General features: G+C 38.1%; 1 long non-coding RNA gene across 1 annotated transcript; it reads right to left on the reverse strand.

Annotated features, from left to right (window-relative positions):
• Positions 1-13629: 13629 nt before the first annotated feature.
• Positions 13630-15113, reverse strand: LOC115764716. The gene is made up of 3 exons (XR_004018038.1): positions 14778-15113; positions 14055-14158; positions 13630-13994 (listed from the first exon to the last, which is right to left on the reverse strand). It is a non-coding gene; the product is annotated as an uncharacterized LOC115764716 (long non-coding RNA).
• Between the last annotated feature and the right edge of the window lie 650 nt (positions 15114-15763).

Genomic DNA, 15763 nt, shown 5'->3' on the forward strand with positions numbered 1-15763 from the left:
GCACAGGCACAGACACAGACACTGAGCAGGAGCTAAGCACTAAGCCGCACCAGGACTTTCCGTCTTGCCTTTTCGGTCATGCCGTTTGCCCACCTTGCTGGCCCTTTTTCCGGTGCTAAGTATGAGAACAGCTCGTTATGCTTCCGTTTCCGCTCAGCCGTTCGCCGCTGCCATTTGGCATTGGAATGCCCTTTTGATTGATGGGCAGCGTATTTATTTGCTTCTTTTGTTTGCTTCTCGCTTCAGTTTGCTTTCACTCGGGTTTATTTTCCCTAATACATTCTCATATGTAGAGCTTCATTGGCGCTGGTTTACAGTCTGCCTGTATTGTATGCCCCAAGGCCCGAGCCACATTTATGTAATTGTATTGTTGTCGCTGCCAGTGAGTGGTAGTTGCTGGTAAATTTAATGGGTGACTGGCTGAATAAGCAGCAGCTGTGGGTATTTGCCAATTGTTTGACTACACATACGGAATGTTTTTTGTTTTTATTTGTCGCTGGTAAGGGGAGCCCAATAATCAATGTTAAATAAATTGTCTTATGTTTTTGGGCTTAGAGTGATATTCATGCTAAGCCTTAAATCTCATCATATTTATTTTTTCATGTCAGCCAAGAATCTTACATACACAGCATTTCCCGATGAGACTGTGCAACCGTGCGCTTATGCCTGTAAATATTTTATATTTTCAATCGCGTACTCCCTCGTCTCGCCCCTCCGGATCATCTTTATCACAATTTCATATAAAAAAGCACTAGCAACATTTCTATTTTCGCTGTTTTATTTATTACATACATTTATAGAAGAAATTAGCTGTCTTCCCCGAGGCCCAATAAATAATGTTCAAAATGCAAGTTGTATTCTATATTCTATAATTTTTTTCCTGCTAATTCAGCATGCTGTTCCTTACCCTCCCCCCTCACAATTTCTTTATTAGCAATCAATCACGAACGAAATTGTAAATGTCACAACTGTCATGTCCACTTAGAACTTACGCCGGCTTTTCAAATCGTGCCGGTCCTGACAAATTCAACGGCCCTCATCGTCCTTGTAACAGTTCATCAACAAACTAAGTAAACGCAAGCTCAGAAACTCTGTTGTTGCTCATATAAACTTTCCCTCATATTTATTGTCACGCCTCGAATGTTTAAAGAAAACATTTCTCTTTAAATTTGAAAAAAAAAATATATATTCCTGAATTTTATTGAAATAATTGCTCTTGAAGTTGAACCGGCGACTCCCTGCTTATTAGTTCGATGCTCAGTCATACTTTTCATACAATCTTTTACCACTAAAACCACAAATTACCTGTTTTTCTGTGAATTCATTATGACTTCCTTTCATGGTTTTGCAGAGTTTAAAAAAATAGAAGCAGAAGTCTTCGAGACTCCATGTATATATATATATATATATATATATACATATATATATTCATGATCAGTATTAATAGGAAAACTGTTAAAAATGTGCCACGCTTTCCGTCCGTCTGTCTGATTCTATGCAAAGTTCTCGTTTCGTTCGAAAGCTTTCGTGAGGTGCATCTTTAAAAACGGGCAGTAAATATTCTATATTATGTAGTCCCAATTGGAGAAATGGACTGGAAATTGTGGTTCAGTGTAAACACAGCGTTGTGTAGAACTATAACACAAATAACATGTATGTCTGCAAGGGTATTGCATTTTTGGCATAATAAAGATAACAATTCTTTCGGGGTTTCACTTTAATTTTCAGCATGTGTACTTTATTGTATTTATGCTGTTCGATTGTGGTGACTGTCTCCATTTGGTTTGCTTGTTTGGCTTCAATTATCCTTGAAACAAGATGTTGACTTGGTCAAATAAATACATGGACGCATATTTGTTTATATGTCTGTCTGCGCTCAGTTCTAATTCAATTTGTATACCCTGAAAAAGCAACGACAATTGGCATAATGTTTTGAAGAAAATGTATGTAACAGGTAGCCAATCCCTGTAAAGTATATATATGTATATATATTCCTGAGCAGGATAACTTGGTTAGTCTACCCATTTGTGTTTGTTCTTGAAAACTAAAAGATCTTGATATATATATATATTCTCCTATACAATACGTATTATGTTTATAATGTTTATAATCTCGATAAATATCTAGTCTGAGGCATGGTTTTTTATTTAAACATATTTTGAGAAGTTCTGTACTCGGACTAACAATATTTTAGTTCGTGCATAACTCCCAATAAACTCCCCAAAATGGACTTAAGACATATTTCTAAAGGTATATCCTTACTTACACATAGCTTTAAGTATAGAAGGTTTTCTAAATGTTTGTAATGACAGCCTTTGACTGGGTTCAGGGTATCTACTTGTCAGACACTCTCAACTGTCGCACTCTTACCTATTGGCTTGGCCTATATATCAGGGTAACCTGATTGGGAAAGAAAGAAAATTAATTTCTGTCAATAAACGTCAGTCGTTAAATGCGCTGTGCGTTGAGCCTATGCTCGAACTAAATGTGAGTGCTTTAAGGGGCAACGCGAGCGTAACTGAATTTAATAAGTGGCCCTTTTAGTTAGCTGCTTTGTAGTTGTTCAGGATGCTCGCCAGTAATTTGAGCTAATTTGCAGGCACTCATAAAATTTCAAGCTGCAGCTACACCCGTACGGGGATCTGAGGGGTACTCCGAGTCCCGAGTCCAGGATATTGACGCAAACAAAATGCAACACTTGAGCTGAAAAATTGCCGTAATGAGCGCGCGCTGCCAGCATCCGGAACCCGGGAGGGTTGCGCCAGTGCAAAATTGTTTAATTACTGCAAATTCCTTCAGTTGTCGCTCCTGCACGCTTTGCTGTGGGTTTGCCGGTTGGCCCGTCGATGGGGCGCTGAAGTGGGCGTGGATGAATGGCGGTTTGACACATTTCCAGTTGTTGCTTTTGTCGGCATTTTCGGGTTGGCTGCTGCTACCCTGCGAACCCAATTCCATTTCAGCTCATTCCCGCTTTGCTTCACTCTCTTAGTCTCAGTCTCAGTCTCTGTTGCTTTCATTCCATTTTAACATTCGGTTTTTCTATTTCCGCCTGCCGTCATGGATTTCATTAATTCGCCATTAATTTGTATTTTCTTTGCAGTCGCTTGGTCTTGTTGATTTTTCTTTTGGCTGCAAGCGAAAACTTGCGCATTATTTCAACCCATTTGGGGGCTAATGAACTTACTGAAGGGTTGCTCGTCGTCATCCTTCCCCTCTCTTCATCGCCTCTCACCCGACGTTGCTTAACTTGTGCCAGACGTTTGTGAATTCGTTGGCTTAGTTTTCGAGTATCGTTTTTTAGACTGCCTCGAGTGCTAATGATAAATTAATTTGAGGCTTGAGTTCGCATAGTTAACAGGAAACATTTAGACGAGTGAATGCGCTCTCAAAAGGGCAACAAATTAGCATTTTATTTAGATTAGCGTATTCGTTTGTATTGATAATAAAAGCTAAATGTATCTAACGACTATCTTGCATCATTTCTAATGTCTGTCATAGAATATTGAAGTATTGACAAATAGTTGTGGCCTCGCAGGGGAAAAAGCACATAATAGGATATGGTTCTTACGGAAATTCGTCTTTCACTTATTTAGGTCAGGCTGGTAGAGATGTCAAGCTCTCGATAATAGTTCGATATTTTCAATCATTTTTGGTTTCGCCTTCGATACTGGTTAAAATAAGGGTATTTCAGTTAGTGTAAAAGACGCGACGCCGAAGATTGTATACCCTTGTAGATTTATGGCTTAGCTAAATAAATGTGAAGAATAGTAGAGCTACATACTTCTGCTGACCTGGACATATCTACATATAACATGTTTGAAAAATGTTCCAACTTTATAATTAACATAATTCTGGAAAAATACACATCTTGGTCAGACAATTTTAGCTAACATCATAATAAAAGAATTTAATAAGTAGCCCTATTTGGAGCTTTTCTATAAAAAGGGGAAAGATAAAGTAATTGATTGTCATTTCGCATATTTTGGGTCAAATATTTCAAGATGATGGTCGACAGATTTCTACGACAAGTCCCAACAGGACGTAAATCTATCCTTTTCATTTCAGTTAAAATCCGTTGCTTATTAGCTCTTACTGTTTCGGCTCTGCTTTACCTGACAGCCCGATCAAACAGATTATTATATAGAGTTATATATGTATTTATAGGGATACAGTAAGTTAAATTGAATGCCCTACTAGCTGTCGCATTAATGTAGTCAATTGAAGGCATCCATATCTTGGGATAATTTTAGGAGCTTGATGCTAGCTTATCCCTGCATCAGGCATCAGGCAACGTTCAATGGCATTTTCCAGTTGACCCCAAAAATGCCAGTGAACTTAATTATGGGCTGGGTATACAATCGCCTACGGCATGCTAATGAACAGCATATTTGGAACAAGTTAGACGAGCTTCGAAATTCTGACATGCTCGAGGAAAGCTGACAAGGATGGGTCTGATGACAGACGACACGATTAATAATTGTCTGAAAATATTGTGCCATTTTAATGGGCGAACGACAGGGCAAGAAACAAGCACAGACACACGTGTGTGTCTAGGTGTGTAAGTGTGTGTGTGTGTTTGTGTGTGTGTGTGTGTATACGAATCTGTAAGCGAGAGTGAAAACTGTAATTAATGGCTCAGCACCAGCAACAACAACAACAACAACAACAACAACAACAACAACAGCAACAAAATTGTCCATTTTACTAATCTGCAACACAAATATTTTATGAGCACACTAAATCGCAGAGCTGTGTGTGTTTATCTGTATGTCTGCCTCTGTGTGTGTGTGTATCTGTGTGTGCTCACTTGATATTATGAACTGGCAAACCGGCAGCCAAGGACAATCATATTCAAATTAATATACCCAATGTGTTGTACAGTCATAAATTTTAAGGCCAGGCCCAGTAGTTGGCATTCAGTCCCTTCTGGCCCTTCTGGCTCTAGTTGTTGTTGTTGTGGGTCTGTTCTGTTGGCTGGCCGGGCTACCTTCACCTTGTAAACAAGATAATTATGGCAGCAACTATGACAGCGAACTTCCTGTTCCTGGACAGCCCTGTCTCTGCGTCTGCCCCTCGTTCTTGGCACACTGGGGTTGGGGGGTGGGCCAAAGTAAACTCATTTCCTGCCAGACGATTTTGACTGCGACACGAATTGTTGACAATGCCTAAATGTTGGTGGGGGGGGAGCAGCTTAGCGTTTCGTGTATTGGACCACAGGCGCATAGCACCTAATGAGGCTTTTGAACTGGCGCTAACCCTGTCCCTGTTCGTCGCTATTGACTTGGCTTGTTAGCGGCGCGAGCAAACAACTCAAGCCAAGCCAAGAACCAGCATGCCAAATCCTGTCAACACTTGGGCCAAAATTTAGTAAACAAAACTCGGAATGCTGTATATATTTGTGAATGGTTGGGAAGCGGAAATCACATCAAAACTGGATGCTTGTCACTTATTTGGATGCCAAAAAGTCCAAAACTGCTCTCGCTTAAACAATCCTAAAGTGGAACATATTACTGCGTCACATAAATATGTTAATAAATGGGAAACGATTAAGAGGAACACATCCAAAATCTCGATTAATTAATATATATCATTTTATCAGTGTAAAAGAATTGACGTATATTGCGCACTTGTGACAATCAAATAATGTAAAAATCCAAAGCAATTGGGCTACTTTTTTACTCACATCGACTATGAAGTCTTTAAATTTCCTAATATTAGTAAGCTTTTGTTCAAATTTATAAAAATAAACTTTAACTCTGAGCATACTCTTGTCACGTATCTCTCTCTTATGATAGCCTCCGATGAGCTTGAAATTTAAAAAGATATGATTTTCGTTATCGCCCTTCTATGCAATTCTCATGAATTCAAAGCAATCTAGCAGGCTTTAACGCTATGCTTATATTTGTTACTTGTTTCTTGCTCATACTCATTCATATAATATTATTTAATTATTTTTAAATAAATAGGAGTATATTATAAGTCAACTTAGACCTGCGTAACACCGTCTATCAGTGCTCCTTCGATAGCCCATGAGCAATATTATACTCGTATCGAGTTCAAGTTTTAGCTTTATTTGCCCGGCATAACTTTTCTTCTCTTAATTTAGTGCTCATATTTTGCAGGATTTTCCCGCAAATGTTAAATGTAAATTGACTTTCAAGTCTACCGAATTAAGAACACAAAGTTGTAATCAACTTATTCCACCCATTGTACTCCCGTGGATTCAACCTTGTCGACGAAAAATGAACTTTTTATGTTTATGGAACCTTTGACCCGCATTTTCTTTCTAAGAGGGTTGGATTTTACGAAAAATGCGAAACACGTCTCAAATGAATTTTAACATTTTACATTTTTGAAAATGAGCTGAAAGCCGATCGGATAGTAAACAAAAGAAATTTCGTACAACAGTTTCCGCGAATTTCCCACGCTTGCGGGTGGAATTCTCCAATGCCTCGGTGCGTGCACCTTCAATTCATAAGTTTTGGGGATATTTATTTAAATTAGATTCTTTAATACCCGAAAGAGTCGTAATTTTCATTTTCAGATGCTTCCTTACCAGTCGGCAGAGCCCCTTAATTAAATTTCATTTTATACGAGTATTAGAATTAAGTAGTAGGTATGCTAGACCTTAAAGGTCGTAGCACTCCCGTTTATAATACAATTAAACCTTTAAATTCATGCTAGTCAACTTTTGCTTAGCCTATTTCTATATTTTCAGAAACACGGCTTGCCATTTCTTTGACTAGAATCATTGTGCCTTTATAATTTGCCTTAGCCTTGGGCGCCCCCATTCAATGATTTGGTCCTTAATCAAATTGCCACCACAAAAATTATCTGAGCCACATGTCAAAAAAGTTCTCGATATCTCTTGTTTGGTGATGGGCTTTCGGCTCTCGGCTCTCAGCTCCTAGCTCTCGTCTCATATTCATTTGAGCCTATTATTGGAAAAGTTGTGCCAACTTCACTAAGCTTTTGTTATGACGACGATGATGGGCCTGAAGCGGCGTTGTTCGCTTTAGATTTATCGAAGTGGCCATTAATAAATGTAAGTATGCAGCCAACGAGTGCGAGTTATTGTTGTTGTTGTTGTCGTATCAACTCTCCAGCGTGCGATACAAGGACCAACACGTGCCTACAGTCCATGTCCAAAACTTTTTTCGTTTATATAAATATATACAAAAGCCTAGGTATACATTAAGTGCCGAAGATTGAATACCCCATGTGAATTACATAATTTGTTAGCTTAGGCAATCCGTTTAAGAGAGTAATACGAGAAATAAAATATGTTTTCTAATGGAATATAATTTATATAGTTTTAGATAGAAGCCGAGGAAATTCTTATTGATAGAAATGGGCATTTTGTATAAACCCTCTTTAGAATAGCTTTTAGATCTAATCGTAGTCTTTTGTGTTTTTTAAGCCTTTATTTAATTACTTCGTAATTACGAAACATTTTTGATATTGGAACTCGTTTTGTCAATATACTCTGCGCTAGGGTATATAAAAATATAAAAAAATCCTTCACGTTCATGAAGTTATCAACGGCGTTAGCTCAAAGCCACTTAACCAAAACTTTTGGCAACGCGCTAAAAAAAAAATTGCCCCAGGCTGTATGTACTCGTATCTCGTTGTTGTTTCGCATCTAGAAAGCTTCCGGAGCCCAACACGTACGCCAAACTTATTGATTTTCGGTGCGGCATGCAGTTTGCGGCTTTTGACTTAGTTAGCGAATTATGAAAATATTTGCGCTGCGCACTTGGCAAACGGAAACTGCCGTGAATCTGCCCGCCAACTCGTTGTCCTGCGGTGTTTTGCTGCTATTTTAAAATCCTTCGTGCGTGATTGCCGCTCACATGTGAACGGATTGGCTGCCGGTGAGAATTTTGAATGGGGACTGGCCCTGCAACTGCCGCCCCCCCTCAAGTGGCACGCTTCAATAGCACAGAAATCAAATAATGAACGATTTCTCCTGATAAGCCGAAGCACATACACTCTAAACTATCACATGGATTGTCGTCTGTTAAGGTTTCAGTTGGCAGAAATTCTACTAAGTAATACATTTTAATAGACCATAAAAATGTGATAGGCTTTTCAGCTTATAAGCTTGGGTACTTTAAACATTTGATATATAGACACATATAGTTGCTTGTTATTTTATTTGATTTGATATTTTTAAGTTAATAGCACAAGTTTCTTAATACTCTGTTGCCATAAAAGAACGATTGAAGAGTATATCCATGTATATTCATAAAATGCTGCGTCTAGCTTTTATCAATCGCGAACAGAGTATTGCACAGTCGTTAAACGCCGATTGCTTTACCTATTTTAGTGACAGGTATCTACTACAGTGCATAGGAAAATGCTCGTAAAAGCACAGGAAAACGGAGAAAATATCCAAAACATAAAACAAACTTGTAACAACAGAAAAAAAATATCAAAACAAAACTATTGGCCAGGATCTGGATGTCAGCAGTTGAAACATTTTTGCATCGAATTCGAGGCATTAAAAATAGAATCGTCGAAGCTTCGGTTGGGCCAAGGGTTAAGGCGTTACGAGCTAAATGGGGTAGAGAAAAGTGCGCCCATAAAACTCTTGTCCGTCTCGTTTCCATATAAAATGATTTTGATGGATGATGTTGCGCAACTTGGGAGCATGTGTTTTGAGATTTACGCCAAGAGCTGAGCGCATGGAAAGGAACTGGATGTCCATGATGTGACGTCTGGCGGCAGCTGAGCTAAGTAGATTTAAGTTGAGTCGAGTTTAGTTGACTGCCTGGATGCGCTGTGATGGGCGTCTAAGACGCGTGGTTAAATGAGCTGGAAATCATCTGGGGATGGGTTAAGAAACGGATATGAAAGATTGAGCAGATGTAGCGGAAGATGAAGAGCTTGTTTTTTTGCTTCTTAAATGGAAGGGAGACATTTTGAGAATTTTTAGTGTGAAATGTGTACAACAAATAACTTTTTAATAATAACAATAACAACCAATACAATATCTTGAGGATGTGAAAACCTTAACCTTAATAATTAATATGAATATGTACAGAAGATGAAGATCTTTAGAGCTACGCATGAAATATGCCTTAGATTATATGGTATACTCAAGCATGCCTCAGAACTCTTATCCAGCAATATTTATTTCTTACTTGCTTCGCAATCTGTTAAATAAACAACATAAACAGAACCTAACTACCTTTGCGAGAAAACTGTAGCGCAGTGTCTTTGTCGCAGCACATTTTGAGACCATTTTGTAAGTACAGGCGGTTTTTTTTTCTCAGAGGACATGGCCTGTCGAGTTTTACACCGTTGGGCGCTAAAAATCGTAAAATCAATGTGTCATAAAAAGTCTTAGCGGAGCCGGCAAAACGGCTAGAAGGAAATTGTTTGACTTGAGTATTTTTTGTTTTGTTTTATGCCTTTTCAATGGCTGCGCAATGCGTGTTTATGTGCGCGTCTTTATGACTGTTTACAGATGGCAAACAAGTACCCACACACACACACACACACACACACATACATATTAACACACACTTAAGTCAGAGTGTGGAGGCGGCATTTTAATCAGCGCTCAAAATGTGCCTCTGAGATTTCTCACAATTATGCGCTGTTAGTCGTCGAAAACTAATTTCTGCAATTTCCTGTAAACAATGCAATTTGCTGAGTGTATAAGCAAAAATAACAATAAACAAAATTACAGTCGAGGGAAAATGTGGCACACGAAAGGCATCTGTCGAAGGGTAGGGGGATGGAAGGGGCCTAGTCTCGGAAATAATTAAATAAATGCAAATGCAGCTGCAGCTACATGCTCGAATTCCGCAGACAGACAGACAGACAGACAGACAGATGGATGGATGGATGGATGGATGGATGGATAGTTATAGAGTCTGGAGTTGAGCCGAAGAGCAGTATGCAAAGCTTTTGCGCCTTTTGCGGGGAAAGGTTTCGAGCCATATCGCTGCCAACTTCATCTCTGACGTTGTTGTCGCCATTTTTGCCGTGTAATTTGATTTCGTGTTCTATGTTGCTCCTCTGCCTTTATTTTTTCCTTTGCCATTTGCGCTCTCTCTTTTTGGCCTCTTGGCATATTTCTGGTACATTTTGCGCCGTCCTAATGAATGACAGCAACAGCCAACAGCCGACAGCCGACAGCCGACAGCCGACAGCTAAGACTAGGACAACCATCAGCCGAACAGGCGACATCCTGGGGACAACACTGCGAACTGCCGCCGCATAACTGACATAATGCTGATGATAATGTTGATGATTTTAAAATGCGCGTGTTTCGCCTGCAATTGCTGTCGTTTGGTGTCATTTGTGGGCGGCTTAGGCTTTAAGTTGTCACCGAGTATGGCATAGTTGTTGTGGGGCGTGCTCCCTTCAAGGATAACCAGAAATTGGCAACAAAAGCAAGGATATTCGACAGCTTGTCGGTTGAACTAACGAGCATGCTTTGTGCTTTAGCAATTGCTCGATAATCTGTGAAGCAATCCAAGCTTAAATTGCTGGTGTTAACATAATTTTTAGCGGTCTACAAAAATTAGCTTTAAAGTGGTTCGTCGGCAGAGGGGCGACAGGAGGGGAAACAATTGAATTAGGTGCATAAAAAAAAAGTGTAATTGAAAGTTAATTGAATAAGAAATAGAGCGATGGAAAAATTGACTGCAAATATTTGATCAAATTATGTTTTAATTAAATATACTCTGAATTTCACGATATTAGATCCAATATATAATTTTTATTAAATATGTACTTATTATATTGCAGATACTCGCGGTAAAAACTTTGAATTACTTGTGCTTAAATATCGCACTGTACATTTCATTTTTATAATACAAAATTATTATTAATCGAGTGAAAAAAATTGAGTCATGGAATTCGGATCATACAATGTAGTTAAATATGTGTCCATTTTTGAGCTTTCATTTCAAATGTAATTTACGTGTTATATCAATGCATTCTGCCGAAAAACGGATGTCAGCTGGGCTGAAAATCATATATATTATTAACCAGAAATCTTGTTACTTCAATTGATAGATTTGTTTTATGCTTATAAAGAGGGTTTGATTGCGTGAAGGGTCTTTTGCAGACCAAGTTGAAGTTGTTTTTTCGTATCTTCTGCTTCAAAACAATTTTGTGGTAAAAATGTGTCTTTGTACAATAAGACTAAGTTCTTAGCAGTTAAAGTCTATGGTTACTTTTATGGTCTATAGTTATTTATGGTCCCACCTAGTTTTCATATATATTATGAACAATAGTCCAAGATTAAACATATGCTTAAACAATGTTACGAAACATAAGCTTTGGATAACATCTAAAAAGTTAAACAGTGTTCAAGTCAGTTTAATTAACCGCGGTATTTTGTTGTCAAGCAAACACAAAATGGCCAGCAATATTCAACTGACTGAAACAGAATCCCTCCGTTTCCTGCCTGTCACATGGTACATAATGAGCTCCATGTCAGCCACAGATACAAGCATGAATACATATATTTAAGTGTATATATATGTGTATGCTTATGTGTGTGCCTGTCTAGAGCTATCGCTGTCATAAAATTAAAACTATGAAAGACAACAGCGTCAACTGTTGTTTGCCATAGACAGGACTAGAGACAGAGACAGAGACAGATAAAGTGAGAAACACTTAAAAGCAAGAAAATAAAAGCAAACCAAATTAATTGTACCACAGGGCAAACAATTCAGATATATATATATATAGAGCCAACATGTGGTATTGATGATAATAAAACCATAATGGGATGTCCACAAATAAATCCAGTGACAAGCACTGCCCGTGGCAGACGCCGACTGTCTGCAGTTGGCCTAGAATGGGCTCTGGGCTGTGTCAAAAACCCTAACTTAATATCAGACAAACGCGGCTAATGAGGACAACAAATAAGTCTATTGTAAGTCTATGTGTGTGTGGGTGAATTTTGCTTGATCTGAGAAACTTTCTGCGACAAAATTGCGCTACTCAAGACTTCAAGTGCATTTTGTTTTTACAATAGACGCGAGAAAACAATAGAGAAGTTAAGATGCCCTTGCCCTTGTTTAAAAAAAAGATATATAGCTTTGTAAGAGGTAAAATTAATTTTAGTTAAAAAATAATTAAGTGCCTGAATACTATTTATAGATAATTTATAATCTATATAATGACTTTGGCTACTTTGATAAGCAAGGTTCATCCCAAGTCATTCTTCCAAATCATCTCGGTTAGGGTATTCTGCGCTGTGTGGCATTTGTCACTTACAAACTCAACAATTGACTGAGATTCAGCACACGCACGAAAAAAGGCCATTGACATGGATTGTTGTATCATCAAAGCACTTCAATCGCAATCAAGTCAAGTCAAGTTATTTAACTTGGCGCTAATTTACTGTCTTGGCATGAATTAAAAGTCGTTGGTCTTGTGGAAAACTCTGCACACACAGTTCGAAATAATTTATTTTTTCTCTGCAAAGAATTGTCAAAAAGTACAGACAAACAATGCCAAAATGCCAAATGCAACTTAAAACTTTTGCGCATTTCACTTTAGCGCCTGGCAAAAAGTACAAAATGCAAACAATACAAAACAAGCGACACACACAAGATATTATTCAAAGGGCGCAAATAGAAATGGTAGGAATTGCATCTATGGGCGCGGGAAACTACAAGAGCAGAATGCACATGGGGCAGATAGCTGCGTAGGAGTGGAGCGTGTATTTGTGGCACGTTGAGCGAAGCTCTCGGGTTATGCACTGGCGGCTGCAGTTTGGGGCCAACGGCAAAAAAAGACCTTAGAGAAAAGTTGAAAGGGTTTTCCCCAGCAGACGAGATACAGTCACATTTAATGAATGTATAAAGCAGTTTCGCAAGCAATAAATGTGAAACCTAACTTTCGGCTGTATTACGGCTTAAATAAATGTAATTAAATTGAATATCAATTTAGTTGTTTAAACTGATTCTATTTACGGAATGGAATTTATTTGGTGAACAATGTGAACAATTTAATAAATGAAGAACTATATTTGCATACTTTTATACCCTGCTAGAAGGTACTATAATTTTGTCATGAAATGTGTAACGCATAGAAGGAGACATATTTGTTCCTATTAAATATATATATATATATAAATATATATTTGTATTGGAAGTCGAGTCTGTCTGCTCCCCTATCTGTAAGTTTGTCTGTTCGCCTGTCCCTTAAACAAACTATTCTCTCAGTTTTAGGACCAGCTTTCTTTCCAGACAGTTCAAATGTCGGAACCAGTCACTAAGCCATATCTTAGAATCGGCCGAAAAGTATAGAAACATTTTGTGTACTTCAAGATATCTTAACCAAACTTCAACACGGCTATTTGAAATGTAATTTAAAATATATTGAAGATATTTTCTAATACTTTCCAACATCTCATAGTTGGCCACCATCAGACATACGGCTTCTGGTCTGTGGTATGCTAACTTTTCGCGGCCCCTTTCACCTGGTTTAGCTGTGCCCCACTTTAGCCTACGAGTGCAAGCATATATCTAGCTAATTATGAGGAAGGCGCATGTATATAGTTATATACAATAACACTTTGTTGTCTTTTAGCTCTGCTTTATTCTGCCGATCCATAAGCCGGCTCGCCTTACACATGTTCATAACTTTTTATGCACACATGTATGTGGAATACATTTATATGATTGTTTTTGCTGTTTGCACAATTCATGATTTTTATACTTTATTTGTTTATTATTTGTTTCCTTCTTGACTTCGAAATCATGGAAGGTGGGCTTTAACAGGTTGCTTGATTGGGTTTAGTTCAGTTTGAGTCATCCTGCAAAATCGATATGTGTACTGAGTGTACTTACACATCCAATTTGTTGTTTGTTTGCTTTTATTATTATGTTTTAAGGAGATTTTTAATGTTGGTTTTCTTATGCTCTTTCAATATTTACATTTACACATTATTTCAGTTGCACGTTAATGTAGCTTGATCTTAAAATGTGCATGAACTATTTGTTTGCATCTGTGGAATACTGATAGACAAATAAATATTAAAAGTGTGAGATTTTTCCATATTTCATACAATTTCTTACACAGTTTTGGTTTTAAATTACAAATAAATGACCCAATTTCCAAATATGGATATCGATAAAGACGAACAGCATGTTAATTGAATCCTGACCTTCATTATTTGGACCTAAATTTATTAACAATCCATTTGTCACTGTACTCATTGAGATTGGGTAAAAAAGGAAAATGCCTGTGAAAATTTATAAGGTGGAATCTACGACTCCATCAAGGAAAGAAATAATGTCTTGATCGGCCTCGGCCTCGCGCCGATCTCGCTATATCCGTCTGTCTGTCGAGCTCAGAGACTATGAGACCCAGATACTCGAAAATCTTATGCTAGGCATTTCTATTACAAGAAATATCGAGCTTGTTTCTAATGATCGATGAAATTGATGCCAATATAAAGATATCAGTTTTAGTATATAGACAGGTGTAGACAGATCCAAGGTACTTGAAATTCTTAACACATTCGAATGCAATATATATATGGTCTAAGAGTCTCATAAAGATCGGACAATAAACACGGAACTTTAGCTGATGGAAGAAGAAGCACATACCCTGCTGTTGAGTGTCTGTTTTCGTCTTTTGGTATATATTAAAACAGCTCAAATTTTTGTGAGGGTAGCTCGGCAGGTTTGAGGGTATCTCCCAGTCGGTTAGATCAAACTTTTACTGGCTTATAATTGCACTCCTTAAAGATCTTATGTCCTGATTGGCAACTGATCAGAACATGTCCACTTATTTACCTCGAATTGCTATATATTCCACATGAATATGTTCTTATTTGGAGCTGACTAAGCAAATGCACAGAAAGCAGCTCGCAAGGGGTCCAGCAGGGACGACATATTGAGAGATTGAAACAATCTGGCGCCAAGTTCGCTACTCGTTCCAATAAAAATGTGAAATGACAAGCAAACACTACCATACTAGAAATTGGCGGGCTACTGCTCGACACAAATTCGTTGAGAGAAATATGTCAGATGTCACGATTTGCTATTTGTGTGCCAATAACAAGATGAAACTCGATGTTGGCATCTGTCTGCTGCCGCTGTTGTTTGTATTTATTTCGCTTTCAAAGCTGAGGCGCTGTACAAATGAAAAATAAACAAATTTCTTAATGACAATACTCGCCTTGCCTCTGTGCAAGAGTAAATTGATATTGATGCTCATTGAAGCACATTTCGGGCACAATGCAACTTGCCAGCTCCACAAATTCCAAGCTTCAGTTTCAGCTGCGTATTTCTGAAACCGTCAGCTGCTTGGGACTTATGCTGTATTCTGTGGGAAAAACACTTTTAAAAGAAACCTGCAGCAAAGGAATACAACGTTTAAAGGAAGTCAATTTAAAATGTTGCTCTCAAAAAGATACATAAAAAAACGGTGGAGGGTAAGCCAGTATGGCGCTAATAAGAGTAAAGAGAAAGCACGAGAAAAGCTTTCCTCGACACACAGAGGCTTTAATACTCTTGAAGACATTTGTCGAATGGCTTCATAGATATGTGAGAATAGTGTAATTCGTAAATGTTGAGTCCTGGCTAAAATGTTGGAAAACAGAATTTGTTTTAAAAATTCAATTTTTCGTCTTATTTCGTCCTATGGCGATACATAATAGGGATTTTCCATAGGGAACAATATATTCGAAATTTAGCCTATGTACAATTATATGGCTGTGTTTTCTTCGACCCTTATTATACAAACTTTAGCTACCGTTGGGGTAGCAAGCTTCGTCCTA

The sequence above is a fragment of the Drosophila novamexicana genome, unplaced genomic scaffold, assembly GCF_003285875.2.
Source record: "Drosophila novamexicana strain 15010-1031.04,08,12 unplaced genomic scaffold, DnovRS2.1 tig00000870-arrow-arrow-pilon, whole genome shotgun sequence".
In the NCBI taxonomy this organism is placed as follows: Eukaryota; Metazoa; Arthropoda; class Insecta; order Diptera; family Drosophilidae; genus Drosophila; species Drosophila novamexicana.